The sequence below is a fragment of the Musca autumnalis genome, unplaced genomic scaffold (genome assembly GCF_047663935.1).
Source record: "Musca autumnalis isolate F117 unplaced genomic scaffold, ASM4766393v1 scaffold_2, whole genome shotgun sequence".
Classification (NCBI taxonomy): domain Eukaryota; kingdom Metazoa; phylum Arthropoda; class Insecta; order Diptera; family Muscidae; genus Musca; species Musca autumnalis.
Window position 1 is genome coordinate 11,965,584 of NW_027411755.1, and position 17,952 is coordinate 11,983,535.

Below are 17,952 nucleotides of genomic sequence, written 5' to 3' on the forward strand. Positions count from 1 at the left end.
TTCAATTGGTCACCATATAATTTAGAGCTTTTGAACCATTATACCAGGAAACATGGACATAATATCGCTATAAACAGGGCCACTAGGAGTAACATCGGTAAAAATGTCCAAAAGATCGCCGAACAGACCCTTAACCGCACTTAAACAAAAATGTTGAACATATGTGTGGGTGGTACCCCAAGGAGTGGACCACTTTTTAACATAAACTAAGTTTGGACAAAATTTCGAAATCCAAAGTTTGGACCAATTCGGTTGCTCTGTTTATAAGACATTGATGAGGGAGGTACAGGAAGAAGTGGACCAATAAGCACCACCTTCGAATTTCATCTAATATTCAAAGAAATGTTACGATATGCAAAGTGTGGACCAACGCAGTATTTGGTTCGAGAGTTGTCGTGCGCACCAGCCACTTCACATTCTGGACATAGGGATTTTTTACAGCTTTCTAATCGTTATCTTAAGAAGTATGGTCTTGCCACCAAAAAAAAAAAACTTGTATCATCGTAATAGGAGCCGTGAGCGCAACCTGCTGCATGAAAAATCAAAACGATGCCAGAGAAGGTCCTAAACTGCACTCTTCCGAAATTTTGTGTGGGAGGTACCCAAAGGAGATGACATATATAGAGTCCATATTCGAACTTGATCTATGTCTCGTAGAAATATTACGATGTGCGAAATATGGACCAAATCGGTTACTGCGTTCGAGAGTTATAGTGCGCACCATTTTAGCGAAAAGTTTTGTACTTTTGTGGCGAAGGCACCCAAAGCAGTGGACCGATATGGCCTATCTTAGAGCTTAATTATGTGTGTGCGAAATATTACGACTGCCAAATTTTGTACCGAATCGGTTTATCCGTTCGAGATAATATATCTACCAGACATGGTTTAAGTTCGATACCTCCCACAGAAAAATTCGGAAAAGTGCAGTTTAACCTCCTCTCGGATCGTTTTGATTTTTCTTATAACTACTTCTATTCGCTGGAGCGCACGTCCATCCACTACACATGGTGCTATAGGGGTTTTTACAGCTTTCGGGCCTTTTCCTCAGGACCTGTCCCTGAAAAAACTTGTACCGTCTAAATGGGAGCAGCGAATAGAAGTAGTTATAAGAAAAATCAAAACGATCAGAGAGGAAGTCTTCAACTGCACTTTTCTGAATTTTTCTGTGGGAGGTATCGAACTTAAACCATATCTGGTAGATATATTACGATGTGTAAAGTATGACAATAGTAGTTCAAAGTATCAGTGAGTCCCTTCGAGCTTTTCTGGGGGAGGTACCCGAGGAAGTAGACCGATATGGCCCATCTTCGAACTTAAGACCTAAAGATCTTCCATGAGGAAGACCTAAAGATCTTCTACGATTAAGACCTAAAGGTCTTCTGTGAAAAGGACATAAGGTCTTCTGTGAGGAAGACCTAAATGTCTTCTGCGAGGAAGACCTAAAGGTCTTCTATGAAGAAGACCTAAGGTCTTCTGTGAGGAAGACCTAAAGGTCCTCTGTGAGGAAGACCTAAAGGTCTTCTACGAGGCAGTCCTAAAGGTCTTCTACGAGGCAGTCCTAAAGGTCTTCTGTGAGGAAGATCTAAAGGTTTTCTGTGAGGAAGACCTAAAGGTCTTCTATGAGGAAGACCTAAAGGTCTTCTATGAGGAAGACCTAAAGGTTTCTATGAGGAAAACCTAAAGGTCTTCTATCACGAAGACCTAAAGATCTTCTGTGAGGAAGACCTAAAGGTCTTCTATGAGGAAGACCTAAAGATCTTCTACCAGGAAGACCTAAAGATCTCCTACGAGGAAGTCCTTATGGAAGTCTTCTGTGTGGAAGACCTAAAAGTCTTCTACGAGGACGACCTAAAGGTCTTCTATGAGGAAGACCTAAAGGTCTTCTATGAGGAAGACCTAAAGGTCATCTTTGACGAAGACCTAACGGTCATCTTTGACGAAGACCTGAAGTTTTTCAGTGAGGCAGGCCACAGGTATTTTGAGAGGAAGACCAAAAAGGTTTTCTGTGAGGAAGACCTATAGGTTTTCTATGAGGAAGAGCTAAATGTCTTCTATATGAGAAAGGCCCAAAGGTCTTCTCTGAGGAGACCTTAAGGGGTTTTATGAGGAATAAAAAAGGTCTTCGATGAGAAGACCTTAAGGTCTTTCAGGTCTATTAAGACGACCTACAGCTCGTCTATGGAGACGAACTACAGCTCGTCTACAAAGACGAACTGCAACTCGTCTATAAAGACGAACGACAGCTCGTCTATAAAGACGAACTACAGCTCGTCTATAAAGATGACCTACAGCCCGTCTATAAAGACGACCTACAGCTCGTCTATAAAGACGACCTTCGGCTCGTCTATAAAGACGACCTTCGGCTCGTCTATAAAGACGACCTACAGCTCGTCTATAAAGACGACCTACAGCTCGTCTATAAAGACGACCTACAGCTCGTCTATAAAGACGACCTACAGCTCGTCTATAAAGACGACCTACAGCTCGTCTATAAAGACGACCTACAGCTCGTCTATAAAGACGACCTACAGCTCGTCTATAAAGACGACCTACAGCTCGTCTATAAAGACGACCTACAGCTCGTCTATAAAGACGACCTACAGCTCGTCTATAAAGACGACCTACAGCTCGTCTATAAAGACGACCTACAGCTCGTCTATAAAGACGACCTACAGCTCGTCTATAAAGACGACCTACAGCTCGTCTATAAAGACGACCTACAGCTCGTCTATAAAGACGACCTACAGCTCGTCTATAAAGACGACCTACAGCTCGTCTATAAAGACGACCTACAGCTCGTCTATAAAGACGACCTACAGCTCGTCTATAAAGACGACCTACAGCTCGTCTATAAAGACGACCTACAGCTCGTCTATAAAGACGACCTACAGCTCGTCTATAAAGACGACCTACAGCTCGTCTATAAAGACGACCTACAGCTCGTCTATAAAGACGACCTACAGCTCGTCTATAAAGACGACCTACAGCTCGTCTATAAAGACGACCTACAGCTCGTCTATAAAGACGACCTACAGCTCGTCTATAAAGACGACCTACAGCTCGTCTATAAAGACGACCTACAGCTCGTCTATAAAGACGACCTACAGCTCGTCTATAAAGACGACCTACAGCTCGTCTATAAAGACGACCTACAGCTCGTCTATAAAGACGACCTACAGCTCGTCTATAAAGACGACCTACAGCTCGTCTATAAAGACGACCTACAGCTCGTCTATAAAGACGACCTACAGCTCGTCTATAAAGACGACCTACAGCTCGTCTATAAAGACGACCTACAGCTCGTCTATAAAGACGACCTACAGCTCGTCTATAAAGACGACCTACAGCTCGTCTATAAAGACGACCTACAGCTCGTCTATAAAGACGACCTACAGCTCGTCTATAAAGACGACCTACAGCTCGTCTATAAAGACGACCTACAGCTCGTCTATAAATACGACCTACAGCTCGTCTATAAAGACGACCTACAGCTCGTCTATAAAGACGACCTACGGCTCGTCTATAAAGACGACCTACGGCTCGTCTATAAAGACGACCTTCAGCTTGTCTATAAAGACGACCTACAGCTCGTCTATAAAGACGATCTACAGCTCGTCTATAAAGACTATAAAGACGATCTACAGGTCGTCTATAAAGACGACCTTCTGGCTCGTCTATAAAGACGACCTTCAGCTTGTCTATAAAGACGACCTTCAGCTCTTCTATAAAGACTATAAAGACGATCTACAGCTCGTCTATAAAGACGATCTACAGCTCGTCTATAAAGACGATCTACAGCTCGTCTATAAAGACGACCTTCAGCTCGTCTATAAAGACGACCTTCAGCTCGTCTATAAAAACGACCTTCAGCTCGTCTATAAAGACTACCTACAGCTCGTCTATAAAGACGATCTACAGCTCGTCTATAAAGACTATAAAGACGATCTACAGGTCGTCTATAAAGACGACCTTCTGGCTCGTCTATAAAGACGACCTTCTGGCTCGTCTATAAAGACGACCTACAGCTCGTCTATAAAGACGACCTATAGCTCGTCTATAAAGACGACCTACAGCTCGTCTATAAAGACGACCTTCAGCTTGTCTATAAAGACGACCTACAGCTCGTCTATAAAGACGATCTACAGCTCGTCTATAAAGACTATAAAGACGATCTACAGGTCGTCTATAAAGACGACCTTCTGGCTCGTCTATAAAGACGACCTTCAGCTTGTCTATAAAGACGACCTTCAGCTCTTCTATAAAGACTATAAAGACGATCTACAGCTCGTCTATAAAGACGACCTTCAGCTCGTCTATAAAGACGACCTTCAGCTCGTCTATAAAGACGACCTTCAGCTCGTCTATAAAAACGACCTTCAGCTCGTCTATAAAGACGACCTTCAGCTTGTCTATAAAGACGACCTACAGCTCGTCTATAAAGACGACCTACAGCTCGTCTATAAAGACGACCTACAGCTCGTCTATAAAGACGACCTACAGCTCGTCTATAAAGACGACCTACAGCTCGTCTATAAAGACGACCTTCAGCTCGTCTATAAAGACTATAAAGACGACCATCAGCTCGTCTATAAAGACCACCATCAGCTCGTCTATAAAGACCACCATCAGCTCGTCTATAAAGACGACCATCAGCTCGTCTATAAAGACGACATACAGCTCGTCTATAAAGACGACCTACAGCTCGTATATAAAGACGACCTACAGCTCGTATATAAAGACGACCTACAGCTCGTCTATAAAGACGACCTACAGCTCGTCTATAAAGACGTCCTACAGCTCGTCTATAAAGACGACATACAGCTCGTCTATAAAGACGACCTACAGCTCGTATATAAAGACGACCTACAGCTCGTATATAAAGACGACCTACAGCTCGTCTATAAAGACGACCTACAGCTCGTATATAAAGACGACCTACAGCTCGTCTATAAAGACGACCTACAGCTCGTCTATAAAGACGACCTACAGCTCGTCTATAAAGACGACCTACAGCTCGTCTATAAAGACGACCTACAGCTCGTCTATAAAGACGACCTACAGCTCGTCTATAAAGACGACCTATAGCTCGTCTATAAAGACGACCAATAGCTCGTCTATAAAGACGATCTTCAGCTCGTCTATAAAGACGACCTTCAGCTTGTCTATAAAGACGACCTACAGCTCGTCTATAAAGACGATCTACAGCTCGTCTATAAAGACGACCATCAGCTCGTCTATAAAGACGACCTTTAGCTCGTCTATAAAGACGACCTTCTGGCTCGTCTATAAAGACGACCTTCTGGCTCGTCTATAAAGACGACCTTCTGGCTAGTCTATAAAGACGACCTTCTGGCTCGTCTATAAGGACGACCTTCTGGCTCGTCTATAAAGACAACCTTCTGGGTCGTCTATAAATACGACCTTCTGGCTCGTCTATAAAGACGACCTTCTGGCTCGTCTATAAAGACGACCTTCTGGCTCGTCTATAAAGACGACCTTCTGGCTCGTCTATAAAGACGACCTTCTGGCTCGTCTAAAAGACGACCTACAGCTCGTCTACTTGCCTGTTAAAACTTCCTTCTGCTTGGTGTATAGACTACTGCTAGTCTACAATGAATTACCTCTGCTTGCCTATTAAAAATCAATTGTGTTTGTTGATAAAGACCCCCTTCAGTTTACATGTGAAGACTCTCTTTAGCACGCGTATAATGTGTCAACTCAGCTCGTCTAGCAGGACTTTATTCGCATCATCTATAAAACCAAGGCAATTTTATTTTACCCACATTTCAAAATTTCCATAAATATGTATGTAGTATGTAAATGTACTCCTCATTGACTGAACAGCAATGTCAACTTTGTCTCTCTCACCGAGAGATATAGTTGTCATTGCAACTTTTATTCGTCATATGATTCAAATAAAATAGCTCTCACAGAAGGTCCTTGTTGTTCGTTCGATGACCATTAAAGCTATACAGCGACAGACCATTACACCTGTACGAAGAGGGTAAAAATGTTGTGCATGTGTGTTAATTAAATGTCCTCACCATAGGGGAATTTCAATAGCAAGGATAATGACGTTATTGACATTCATTTGTTGTTGTTCTGACTAGAATTGCATGTATGTAGCGTCGTGCAGAGTATTAATGGAGTGTGTAAGGTCGGTCCACTGATAACTGAATGTCCAGTAGTAACTTGTTGTGTGTTTTTCTGATTAATCCTTTCACTTGTTTTGTTGTTGTTGTGATACAGCGGCTAGACACACTAACATGTTGAATGCATGCGATGCACGAAGAGAGAAACAAGTGAAAGTAGTGATTAGTCATCACAGGATATAAAGAACAATTTAAAGGGATTTCTCGGTAAATTAACTGCCACCAAAAAGGGGGTTCACAGATTTCGTGAGAATTGCAATGAAAACAACATTGTTGGCCTTCTCATAGAAACACCAATTTCTATGGTTTTGAATGCATTACTTTTGCCTTCCTTCCCCGCATCCCTTCACCTTCTCATGTGTGAAATGCACGTGTTTCGGGTCTTTCACCCAAGGTGTTAACATTTGTAATAATGGCCTCAAGAAATTAATATTTTAACAATAAAAAAGAAGAAAAACACAAATCATTCTCGAAACAAATTGAATTGAAAATGAACAGCTCAGCAAAGTGCTCTGGGAATAATTTATATCCTTCACATGTGTAGACGCATGAGTACGCATTTTTAATATCCATTGGTGACACATTTTTAATACCCCCAAAAGGCCTACAGTGAGATTTGTTAATTGTCAATATAGGCAAACCTTTCGCAACACCAACTGTCTTTGATCTACACGCAGAGAAAAAACATGATTCTTGCCACCATATTTTGAACGAAAAATATATATTATAGATATATGGTAATGGTACTCGTATATGGGACTGATATCTTTGAACAGCTGTTGTGCGTGTGAACAGAATCAAAATTGCCAATATACATCATCGCCACTAAAAAAATATGTGCGCCACAAAAATTATTTGGTGCCAGCCAAAATAAAATTTGGCCCACCTCCAGCTAAAAAATATTTTTTCTCTGCGTGTATCTGGAAGAAAATGTGGACTCGTCGTTTTGGATGCCGAAGAGTAAATTAATAAACGTGTATAGTCTTCATAGAGTAGCTGAGGCCATCTTCATAGATGAGATTAGGCAAGCCTGATGGGAGGCTTTAATTTCAAATTAAATTTAATCTTTATAAGCTATCTAATGGGAGTTTTTATAGACAAGCAGAAGTGATTCTTTAAAGACTAGCTGCACAGGAGCTTGAAGGACCTGTTTCTTAATGTAAATGGGGTTCTTATAGACGAGCTGAAGGAAGTCTTTATAGAGAAGCTAAAGGGAGTCTTTATAGACGAGCGGATGAGAGTCTTTATAGACTAGCGGAGTAAGTCTTTATAGATGAGTTAAAGGGAGTAGTTGTTATTGACGATATGAAGTGCGAAATTATAACGAGCTGAAGGAAGTCTTTATAGAGAAGCTAAAGGGAGTCTTTATAGACGAGCAGAGGGGAGTCTTAATAGAGGAGCTGAGGGAGTCTTTATAGGCGAGCCGAAGGGAGTCTTTATAGACAAGCGGAAGAGAGTCTTTATAGACTAGCTGAGGAATTCTTTATAGACGAGCCGAAGGGAGTCTTCATAGACAAGCCGAAGGGAGCCTTTATAGAGGAGCTGGAGGGAATCTTAATAAAGGAGCTGAAGGGAGTCTTTATATAGGTGCTGGATGGAGTCTTTATAGACGACCTGAAGGGCGTCTTTACAGACGATCTGAAGGCAGTCATCTTAGAGGTGCTAAAGGTAGTCCGTATAGACGAACTAAACGGAGTCCTTACAGTCGTGCTGAAGTGCATCATTATAGAGAGATGAAGGCGTATTTATGGACGAGCTGAAGTAATTTCTACAGACGTTCTTCTATGTTGAGAACATCTACAGGATGTTTGCTATTTACAAAAATGTATTCTATATATTGGTGTATTAGAAATCCAGGAACGACGGATAGGAATAAAACACACAGACAAACTTCCGATTGAATATTTATTAGATGTTAACAGCAAGACAATTTTAAAGACTCTAAAATCAAAACAATGTTTACATGACGAACAGAAACAAAAACAAAAATGTATTAGCCAAGGCCTACTTCGTACAATTCAATTATGCAACAGAAACTTATTATTGCGCCATTCTTTTATGCCAAGGCTACTATTTTAACAATTGTGTTGAATATTTTTAACACTCCTTCTCAACACAATTCTACTTCCACAAAAAATTAACAAAAACAAACATTAAACAATTTCAAACAATCCCATAGAATTTACAAATTTAAAATGTTTTACTTTACATAAATTTTTAGTAAGAATATCTGCCATCATTTCATTGGTTGGCATATACTTGACTTCGACTTCTCCTTTAGATACCATGTCCCGGACGTGATGATATTTGATTGCAATGTGCTTGCTCTTAGCATGATATGTAGGATTTTTTACAAGACATTGTGCGCTTTGATTGTCGTTGTACATTACTATAGGACCTTCTTTTGAAAATTGTAATTCAGATAACATCTTCTGAATATACACAGCTTCGGTTGCAGCTCCTGATATTGCAATATATTCGGCTTCTGTTGTGCTCAATGATACCACGTTTTGTTTTTTCGCGCTCCAAGCGAATACACAACCTGCTATAACAAAAACATAGCCTGAAAAAGATTTTCGATCGGCCGCATCACCTGCCCAATAAGCATCCACGTAACATTCAATAGGCTTTCCTGTTCTCTCGTAGCACAGCTTGTAATTTATCGTCTTTTTTAAATACCTGAATATATGTTTATAAGCAGCTTCATGCTCCGAATGTGGGTCGCAGTTCATTTGAGACAACTTCACAACTGACAGGAGTATATCCGGACGAGTAGATAATGCCAAATACATAAGGGTTCCAATTGCTGACTGATAATCTGTTTTTTCAACTCGTTTACATGATTCATTTTCGCAATTTACCTTGAAGCCTGGATCCAATGGTGTTGACGCCTCTTTGCAGTCCAACAAACCGTATTGTTCAAGTATATCCAATATATACTGTTTCTGGGATATTGTTATTGGACCAAGATCACCCTCTCGGTTAAACTCCATGCCTAGAAAATATGAAAGTTCACCTCCATCAACAATTTCGAATTCATTAGCTAGCATTTTCTTTGTCTTGTTCAACTCCGTCAACGATGTACTTCCAACAATTAAATCATCAACGTAGACGACAATTATATTATAAACACCGTTTTGTTGCTTTGTGTAGATACATGGTTCAGTTACGCAGGGTGTAAATCCATACTTTTTCAAAACATTATCCAATTTGGCATTCCACTCACGGCCACTCTGCTTCAACCCATATAACGACTTCCTTAGCTTTAGAACTTTGTTGGGGTATCTTTCATTCTCGAAATAGGGTGGTTGTTTCATAAATACTGCATCGTGTAATTCTCCATTGAGATATGCAGACTTCACATCTAACTGGTGTAAATACATTCCGTGCTCAACAGCTAAACCAACTACCAATCTGATATTAGCATATCGAACCACTGGTGAGAATGTTTCCTTATAATTTACTCCATATTTCTGGCTGCAGCCTTTTGCCACCAATCTAGATTTCAATTTTTCAACATCACCATCCTTGTTCCTTTTGACAGAATAGACCCACTTGCAACCTATAGCCTTCTGACCTTTGGGCAAATCCACCAAGTCCCAAGTATTATTTTTAATCAAAGAATCATATTCGGCCTTCATGGATTCTATCCATTCATCCGCGTAGGGACCATTCAATGCCTGCTCCGCATTTTCTGGGGTTTCAATATCACACTTACCCACTGCATTCAATTCATTATATGCCTTTCTTGGCCTTCCTGGTCTACCATCACGCACTATTCGTGGTCTTCCTGGACCTCTCCTCATTGGTTCAGCTTCTCTTATAATCTCAGCTTGATTATTCTCCATAGGTTCATTTTGCGGCTGACGAACTTCTGCACCACCTAATTGCATTTCTTCGTTTAACACATCTTCATCTTCTTCTTGAGAAATATTTCTTGGCTCAATTTGAATTCTATCAAAATTTTGAAATGAAACTTCATTTTCTCCTTCTTGACAATCACTTGGCTCCCCTAAATTTGCACCTCCATAACCAAAAGTTTCATTACTGCAATCTTTACTTTCATCCATTGAATTCTCAAAAAATACTACGTCTCTTCCGACGATAACCTTGTTATTTTTTGGATTGTATAGTCTATAGGCCTTACTTTCATCGCTGTAACCAATCATTATACATTCGATTCCTTTTGGTGCAAATTTACCTGGTGATTTGTTCTTGTTGAGTACTACCGCCTTTGATCCGAAAATTTTAAAATGTCCTACAGCTGGCTTAAACCCTTTCAGCATCTCATATGGCGTTTTATTTTTCAAAATTTTAGTTGTTGTCCGGTTTCTTATATATGCAGCTGTTCTTACCGCTTCTGCCCAAAACGATTCTGACATACCTGCATGTATTACCATTGTCCTTGCCATTTCGACCAAAGTCCGATTAGCTCTTTCGGCGACACCGTTTTGTTGTGGCGTATAAGGAACCGTCAACTGCCTCTTAATACCATTTTCTTGTAAAAATTTCTCAAACTCTTTATTGACGTACTCACGACCATTGTCTGTTCTCAAGCATTTAATACGTTTACCAGTTTGCTTTTCAATTTCCGCCTTGAAATTCTTGAATGCACCGAACACTTCGTCTTTTGATTTTAAGAAATAAATGCTGATATACCTCGAATAATCGTCTATGAATGTAGCAAAATATCGCGAACCTACTTTTGAGCATACATTCATGGGACCACAAATATCACTGTGAATTATTTCTAGCGGTTCTTTAGCACGATTTTCAGATATTTGAGGGAACGGTTTCACACAGATTTTTCCCTTCGCGCACGTAACGCACTCTATCGAGTCACTCATTCCTTTGATGTTTATACCGCGCACTGTCTTTTCCTTTATCATTTCTTTCAAGCAATTGAAATTCACATGTCCGAATCTATTGTGCCATTTTAAGGCCTCTTCATTTAATCGCGACACGTTGTAACACTTATTTTGGGATTTTTTAACACCTTCATATATGTACAAACCGTTCTTTTTATAAGCTGTTATTACACACTTATTTTGATCATCCCATATTTTTACCGTATTGTTTTTAAAAATCACTCTTGCGCCATTGTCTGTAGCTTTTGATACCGAAATAAAATTATGCGGAATTGACGTTACATGTAACACATTTTTCAAAGTCAAGTTTAGTTCTTCAAGATAAACATCTCCGCGACCGATAGCTTTAACATTTGTATTGTTTGGCAATATCACTACCTCTTGACATTCCCGATAAGTTTTGAATAATTCACGCACACAGCAAAAATGACTAGTCGCTCCACTATCAATGCACCAATTCCATTCATTCAAATCTTCTGTGTTATTAGCTCCCAGTAACTGTGTCATAAGGCTGGAACTACTCTCAACTCTCTTTTGTTGCGGGCATTTAGCTGCAAAATGTCCTGGTTGACCACAGTTATAACATTTCTTACCGTTTTGATTTTTCCACTTGTTTTTATCTGGACGTTGTTCTTTTGGTTTTTTATACGGCTTTCCCTTTGTTTGCATGAGCGTTTCTCCAGCTTGGCTACCAATCCCGGATTCATCTAGTCTTGCTCCTTCTTCCAATAATTTCACCTTCAATGTGCTGAAAGAAGGTAGGTCATCGCGAGTCTCTATCGCAACCACAAAGTTTTCGTAATTCTTCGGCAAGCTTGATAACAAAATTATCACCAAAATTTCTTCACCCAATTGCACGTCCACTTCATTCAGACTTTCCAAAATATTACTGAATTCATTAAGATGATCCACTATCTTACCTCCATCTCGCAATTTTATTTGCAACAATTTCTTGAACAGCATTATCTTGCGTGCCGGTCCTCTCGGCTGATGTATTTCTTTTAACTTGACCCATGCTTGAGCCGCCGATGTACACGCTTTCACATGATTAATTTGATTTGCCTTCACGTAGAGCAATATCAATGCCAGAGCTTTTTCATCCTTTGTTTCAAAAACTGCTGCTCCATTGCCTTCAGGCTTCACTTCTCTGCCGCATGTTATTCCCCATAAATCCGAATGAATTAGAACGCTTTTCATCTGAACGCTCCATGTGGCGTAATTTCCGTCGTCCAATTTCTCGATTTGCAAATTCATTGTCAAAATTATTTCTTTTTTTTCACACAGAAAATTTTCTTCCAGGACAATTTACACAATTCTTTTCCTTTCGTCTCTAATTTATTATAGATTCACACAGAATTCCTTATCTTATGGCCTGTCTGGGGCGTGGAAGGGGCCCATAACCTATTAGAAATCCAGGAACGACGGATAGGAATAAAACACACAGACAAACTTCCGATTGAATATTTATTAGATGTTAACAGCAAGACAATTTTAAAGACTCTAAAATCAAAACAATGTTTACATGACGAACAGAAACAAAAACAAAAATGTATTAGCCAAGGCCTACTTCGTACAATTCAATTATGCAACAGAAACTTATTATTGCGCCATTCTTTTATGCCAAGGCTACTATTTTAACAATTGTGTTGAATATTTTTAACAGGTGGATAAATTCCATGGAAGGTATTCTGTTTAGAAAAAATTCTACAAGATTTTATTATATCCTCAGTCTTCAGACCCCAAGTATGTTTGGACGAAATCTGTTTCAACAATTTATGATTTAGCCATGTCCGTCCGTCTGTTTGGCTGGCTGGAGCGCACAATAGCTTTCGAACGGATTAACCGATTCGAACCAAATTTTGCACTTCGTAATATTTTGCCAAAACTTAACCCGAAAGGTGTAAAATAGCCCACCATGTGTAGTTGTTAGAGCGCTCGATAAGTCTCCAACAGATCTGCTGATTATGTCCAAAATTTTGTCATTGTAAGTTTTTGTCTGAACTTATATTATGTTCGAAGATGAGCAATATCGGTCCACTCCCACACAAAAGTTCAACATTTTTCTGTAAAATGGTGCGAACGATAACTCTCGAAGGGAGCAATCGATTCGGTCCAAACTTTGCACATCGTAAAATTTTAACCGTACATAGATGAAGATTTAGTGTGGACTCTATAGGTCCACTCCTTCGGGTATATTCCACACAAAATTTTGGAGAAGTGCAGTTTAAGACCTCCTCTCGATTACCTTTGATTTTTGTTGTAACAACTTGTATTCCCTGCCCCCATTATGATGGTACAAGTTTTTTCAGTACCAAGTTCCTACTTCCTGAGATCCGAAATTTAAAAAAAAACATATGTGTAGTGGCTGGAGCGCACGATAACTCTCGTTGTCGTAATATTTTGTCCAAACTTAGTTTAAGTTCGAAGATGAGCGATATCGGTAAATTCCTTACTGTACCTCCCACACAAAAATTCAGAACTTTTCGCTAATATGGGTCGAACGATAACTCTCGAAGGCAATTACCGAGGTGGTCCATACTTTGCACATTGTAATATCTCTACGATACAGAGATCAGTTTCCAATATGGTCTATATAGGTCCATTTGGGGAACCTCCTACACAAAATTTCAGAAAAGTGCAGTTTAAGACCTCCTCTCGATTACCTTTGATTTTTGCTGTAACAACTTGTATTCCCTGCCCTCATTACAGTGGTACAAGTTTTTTCAGGGGCAAGTCCTGTAAAATGGCCCGAAAATTGTAACAACACAATAACTCTCGAACGGATCAGCCAATACGGTCTAAAATTTTGCCTTCGTAAAATTTTGTCCAAATTTAATTCAACATCGAAAATGATCCATATCGGTATTTTTCCACAAAAGTTCAACATTTTTAGTAAATGCAGTTTAGGATCTGTTGAAAGCTCCTTTGGAAATTTATACCGAAGCTACTACTTGCGGTTCTGTTTGCAGCGAGATTATATTTTTCGTGCGCAAGTCCATGCCCTAAATTATTCGGGGACCACCTGAAATGACTTGTGGGCGTGATATCTATCGAAAAGGGATGACTCCCAAAAATTAGATCTACTTCCGAAATGGTACCTCCTCCGCAACACTTTTGAGTTTTAATTCAGATCCATATTTTTATTGGCATGTTCATATGTACAAAAAAGGCGACAAAATTCCGAAACCCCTCTAAATAAATAATTTTTAGAGAAAGGGGATCTTAGTTGTGGACCCGTTTTTCCATCTGACCGTTGAGGAAACTTTGAACTTACATAGGCTGAGGGTATATCTCTGTTGGCAAAGCCGACTGATACTTTTTATACAGAGATTTGGTTTCAAAAGGCCTAAAAAGGTCAGCTCTCAGCACCCTCGGTCAATAGAAGCACCCTTTTATTTAGAAAGGGACTATAGAAGCACCCTTTTATTTAGAAAGTGTCTATAGAAGAACCATTTCATTCAGAAGTACGATTCTATAGAAGTACGATTTCTTTCAGAAGGGGTCTATGGAAGCAACCTTTCTTTTAGAAAGGGTCTATAGAAGCACCCTTTCTTGCACAAATGTTCTATATAAGAACTCTTTCTTTTAGAAAGGTTCTGTATAATCACTATTTCTTTCAGAGAGGGCATGCAGAAGCACCAATACTTTCAGAAAGGGTCTATAGAAGCACTCATTCTTTTAGAAAGGGCCTATAGAAGCAACTTTTCTTTCAGGGAGAAGCACCATATCATTCAGAAAGGACCTTTCTTTCAGAAAGGGCCTATAGAAGCATATATTCTTTCATCAAGGGTCTATAGACGGGGGTGGTGCCTGAAGGTATGGATCGACATTGTTCATTTTGGAAGTGGTGTTTATTTTAGGAGTCATTACTTTTCGATAGATAGTGCGCACTCCAGTCATTTTAGTTGGTTACCGTATGACGTAGAGCTTATGGACTACTATGTCAGGAAACATGGACTTGCCCACGAAGGAGTAGCATCGCTATAAATTTCCAAAGGTTCTTCGAACAGGCCCTAAACTCTACTTAAACAAAAATGTTGAACTTTTGTGGGAAGGTACCCTAAGGAGAATATCGATATGGTCCATTTTCGATGTTAAACTACATTTGATGGTCCGATCCAAGGGAAAGGGTTGCCAGGTAACGTTACTTGACAGACCAGTAGTGGCATTCTGTAACTCATTTTTGCTGTTATCGTTAATTGTCGGTAAAATTAAAATACTTATAATTTCGATAATTAAATAAAATTTTCGGTAAGTTAACGATGAATAAAAAGTAGTCGCTAACCTCTACCGACACAAACAGTGATGCTAACTTTTCCTTATGTTTTAGTCATACTTTTGCGATTTAATTTTACCGATTTTTGTCGGTAACAGCAAAAATGAGTTACAGAATCCCACTACATGTGATACGATGGTTATATCTGGCGAACTGTAACACTCTCCTCCCTCGTCCTCATTGACCTTGCAAAACGTAGAGCTATGAATCCGCTAAGCCAGCGCTGTACCCCTCTGGTCGTTTCCGAGCGCCGAATGCCACATCTGATGATGCGCATTAAAGTCCCCCAGGACTAGAAGATTATGACCTTCCAAAGGCGGGCTAATGTCAAGGTTCGTAATCTGAGATACAGATATTTCTCGGCGGGATGTATACTTTCAGCAACTCTATCTCGGCAGTTCCACACCTGACTGCTACCCCCATATATTCCATGTACGGGACATTAGATACAGGCTCAAACGAGATAGGTTGTTGAGCTTGGTTTCTTGTGCCGCCGCGACCTTGATGTTCTTGCGACCCATTAAATCTACTATTTCCTCGATTTTACCTCGGAGTCCATTGCAATTAAATTGCAAAAAGGATGCATTTTCTGGGATTGGGACAACAACGGCAGGTGTTGAATGTTGCATGTGCTGTTGCTGTCGAGGGGACTGCGGGGGAGTTTCGTAATCTGACGACGACTTACTGGGGTCTGTATTCACGCAGCATGAAGCAAACATAATCCATGTCGTAGTCCCTCACGTGGAAAAGTCCCGAGCAACCCCTTAGACGCGCCCACTCCTGACAACTATTGCATCTCACCGAAGCACAGTGCAAAATATGAGCACTTTAGCGGAACTTTGCTAATAACATTTAAATGAAAAGGTGTTGATTCCTAAAATTTTGCACAAATGTTTATTATATTAGTGGATAGTGTGGGGCTCAAATTGGGTCACATAGACCCGCGGTTTCCTGTAGCGCTCATGTAACGGTGGCTGCCGTTTTTACGTTTTACATTCATTTTTCAATCGATTTTGATGCAAATTGGTATATTGAGTTTTCAGCGGATAGAAAACTTATGTACAAAATATTTTCAAGATAGGTTCGCGTTTTGGAATAGCCCCCACATGCCGGGTTCCCTCATATTGGGTATTTTAAAGGTTAAAGACAAAAATTGCAGCCGATTTTGATGCAAATGTAAATTTTAAGATGTTAGCGAATAAAAAAACCTTCTCACACAAAAGCTGTCAACATAGGTCCACTTCTGGGTGAAGCCCCACAACCCTACACATCTATTAAGGAGTAAAATGTCAATATTTTTTGTTTTCATTTGTATCTATAATGTTTATTGGTCCATTCAGCAGGTCTGTACCATTAATTTTGTCAATAATGCCTTTCAGATCAAGTTCAGGTCTGCACTGCATTACAATTTTTAACGTATTTTGGTTTTTGTACCGCAGCATCTAAAAATGTTGCACTATATGAAAATCACCAACATTTAGAGGTCAAAACTATGAAAAATTGCGAGAGGTTTCTTAATTTTACAGAAATTATCATTGTTAGAATTAGTGAGTCCATTTCTTCAAAACACAGTCAACAATGGCGTTCATTGTCGCGTTTACCTTCCACTTTTGGAAAATGCAACTGAATGAAATTCCCGAAGTCTTTTTAGAAAGTCTTGAATATCTCCAAAGACCGTGCGATACCGCAGCAGTTTTATAGCTTTGCGAACAGGGGAGAATCCAATCTTTCAGATTATATATATCTTAACACGTGAATGTACGTAACTCACTTTTGAAATGTCCACGGAAAATAAAAAATTATAATTTTGAAAACTTCAAAAAATCACTTCTTTCCGACTAAAATTGCACGAAAACAATAAGGGTTTTTGCATTTTTTAAAGTGTAAAATATCATAATTGTTTTGTAAAATATTAAGAAAAATAAATCATGTCACACTGACTTACCATTTGTCCGCGCCACTCCATGTTTTTAATGAATCAAAAATAAATTTCTTACAAAAAAAATTATTAAACAAAAGTGCAACTTTAAGTGCATTTTTAAGTCGTTTCGTGGAGTATATCGGCAAACTGAGTATGGACCATTTGCAGTGGAGTACTTAGCTAACGAATTCAATAAAAGTTTAATTAATTTCATGTACTTTGAAAATCTCTTAAAGTTCCACTAAACTTCCCAAATTTCGCACTGTGCGAAGGTTGGATATGAGTGAAGATGCGGATTTGACAAACTGAGCACAATTAAATTGGTCCTGGGTATTCCTCCGTCCCGGCACGGACAAAAAGAATCCGGAGCAGGCATTCCGGGATATGCTGCTCCTAACACAGAAAAACGAAACAAATACAAACACATGTACACTGAGGTGGCAGCCGCTGGCCGGAACTCTGATGTTGTGTGGTTCCGAGTCAACCCGGTACGAAAGAGCCCGCTGCCGTGGGACGTGTTGTGGAATTCCAGTTAGCTGTATGTTTTCATAGTGTATTTTGTAATGTCAATTCGATCACATATGTACTTAAATTTTGACCTAAGGTTTTAGTCATGATGCCCACCAGTGCCCACATCGGGAATAATTTTCCAATGTAGGTCATGGGTTTAAGATAATCTAGTATTATATTATATTACACTTTGCAACACTGAAAATGCAACAACTTCTAGTATGC

At 39.7% G+C, this 17,952-nt stretch overlaps 1 long non-coding RNA gene across 1 annotated transcript in view; it reads left to right on the forward strand.

Moving 5' to 3' along the window:
- Window positions 1-17,952, forward strand: part of LOC141393646 (uncharacterized) — a 194,925-nt gene that overhangs the window by 143,627 nt on the left and 33,346 nt on the right. The window lies entirely within an intron of this gene.